This window comes from Elephantulus edwardii, unplaced genomic scaffold (assembly GCF_000299155.1).
Source record: "Elephantulus edwardii isolate Elephantulus edwardi_28Jun2011 unplaced genomic scaffold, EleEdw1.0 scaffold00519, whole genome shotgun sequence".
NCBI classification, from domain to species: domain Eukaryota; kingdom Metazoa; phylum Chordata; class Mammalia; order Macroscelidea; family Macroscelididae; genus Elephantulus; species Elephantulus edwardii.
Genome location: NW_006400269.1, coordinates 100773 through 103222, shown reverse-complemented (window position 1 = coordinate 103222; position 2450 = coordinate 100773). Strand labels below are relative to the sequence as shown.

Here is a 2450-nt window from a genome sequence, read left to right as displayed (position 1 = left end):
ACAGTGCGATTGGCACAGGACAGAGCGGAGTTTAGGGCTGTTGTACATAGGGTCGCTATGAGTCGCAGGCGACTCGACGGCACATAACAACAACAATAACAACATATCAAAATGCTTTAAAATTGCTTTTCTTATGAGAAATGTTAAGCATCTCTCACTCTGCCCAAGATGTAATAGCATTTCCTTTTCTGTGAGCAGCCTGTTCATCTTCTTTTTTTTTTTTTTTAATTTTTGTGTGCTTGTACCGTCAAATCAGATCTGACTGGTACTGGAGGAGATTGCCCCTCCTTCCCCGGCAGAGCATCTGGTGGATTCGAACCGTGCACTTCTGGGATTGTAGTTGCAGCTCCTTGCCACTAGGCCACCAGAGCTCCCCTAAAATTATTTTATTTTGAGTGTGTGTACTGTCAAATCGTATCTGACTAGTACAGGAGGAGATTGTCCCTCCTTCTCCAGCAGAGCATCTGGTGGATTTGAACCGCACACCTCTGGGATTGCAGTGCAGATTCTTGCCCCTAGGCCAGCCGAGCTCACCCTGTTCATATTCTTTGCCTGTTTTGTGGTCTGGATTTTTTTGTTTGTTTGTTTTTGTTTTTGTTCTCTTCCTTCCACTCCTTTTTGGCATTTGTCCATGTTTTTTAATTTTTGTTTTGGGTTTTTTTTGGGGGGTGGGCGTTGTTATTGTTCCCCCCCTTTTTTTTGTTTCACAATCAACATCCCCCTTTTTTGGTTGTTGTCAAAGATCTCTTTTCTTTTTTTATTTCCATTCATTCATTGTTACACATTTTCCTCCCTGTCTCCCCTCCCCACCCCAGGTTTGCTTTTTTTTCCCCCCCTTTGGAAAAAAAGTTCTTTCATTGTTATACAGTTCAGTTCCCTCTTGCCCGCTGACCCGACCACTTTACTATGCAACTCTTTTTCTGGACTCTTTTCATGCCAATAATACTTAATCATATGTTACTTTTATACAGTTCTCTTCCTTGTCTGTTTCAATGCCCTGTATTTTATTTATGCCCTCTCCCCCCACCAACCCCAATATCAGTCCTGTGACATTAACAGTGACATTATACAAAATTTGTCTTTTTGTGACTGAGATATTTCATTCAATATAATGTCCTACATGGTCACCCATTTTGTATAATATTTCATGAGTTCCTTGTTCTTCAGTGCTGCATAATATTCCATTATGTGAATATACCACAGCTTCTCTATTTGTTTTTTGATGGGCACTTGGGCTGTTTCCAGTCCTTTGCTATTGTGAACAAAGCAACAATAAACATGGGTGTGCGTGTATCTGTTTGGGTGGCAGTTCTGGTTTCTTTACGATATATTCCCAGTAGTGGAATTGCTGGGTCAAATAGTATTTCTATTTCCAACTTTTTGAGAAAGCGCCATACCGCCTCCCATAATGGTTGCACCATTTTACACTCCTACCAGCAGAGAATAAGGGTTCCAATTCCTCCACAACCTTACCAACATCTGCTGTTTGCTGCTCTGTTAAATTTCGCTATTCTTACTGGGGTGAGATGATATTTCATAGTTGTTTTGGTTTGCATCTCTCTCACAGCTAGGGATTTTAAGCATTTCTTCATGTGTTTGTTTGTCATCTGAATTATTTGGTGAAGTGTCTGTTCATATCCTGTGCCATTTTGCAACTGGATTGTTTACTTTTATCTTGTTGTGGTATTTTCCTTTTTTTTTTAAATTTTCCAATTTCCCTGACCCTCCTACTCATCAAATTGTACAACCCCATGATAAATCCCCCACCCCCGCACATTCTCATCTGATGTTTTGAAGAAATTCTTTTGAATGGATTTTATGAAAATATTTTTAAACAATTTTTAATAGATATTTTAATGAAAGTTTACAGAAAACTTAGATTTCCAATTATTCATTGTTGCACATTTTCCCTCTTCCCCCGCCCCCCAGTTCACTTTTCTCTTCAACAAGATACTTTTGTTCTCTTTCCTCCACCCGTTTTTTATATTTGTCATTGTTTTCTAATGTTTTGAGAAAATTCTTTTGAATGGATTATTTGACAATATATTGTTCCCCTGGCTCGTTTATGTATTTTAATTTGTTTCAGGTAGGGTTTATAATGCTAGAAGTTTGCTTTTTGCATCCTTCATTCATATGTCACTGTGTATGCTCATCTTCTCCCTGGAGCTCCTCTCCCCTTTCCCTCTCTTCTGTCTGGAGTCCACCTTCTCATTCAATTTGGGCTGACTCTTACCTTCTTGACATTCTCTTTAACTTACCCCACCGACCACATTGCTCCTCTTTCATGGTTCCTTTAGAGCTCCCACATCTTTACTTTTTGTCTTGTTCTCTTGGTTTTGCTTGACTTTCCTTATTTATAACCTATATATAAACTTATACATAAACTGCGGCCCTCGGGCCAAGAAAAACCTATCTACATAGCAATTTTACAGGATGCATCACCTTTGACC

At 39.3% G+C, this 2450-nt stretch overlaps 1 protein-coding gene across 1 annotated transcript in view; it reads right to left on the bottom strand.

Moving 5' to 3' along the window:
• LOC102869871 (interleukin-1 beta-like) overlaps positions 1-2450 on the bottom strand; it is a 9391-nt gene that overhangs the window by 3630 nt on the left and 3311 nt on the right. The window lies entirely within an intron of this gene.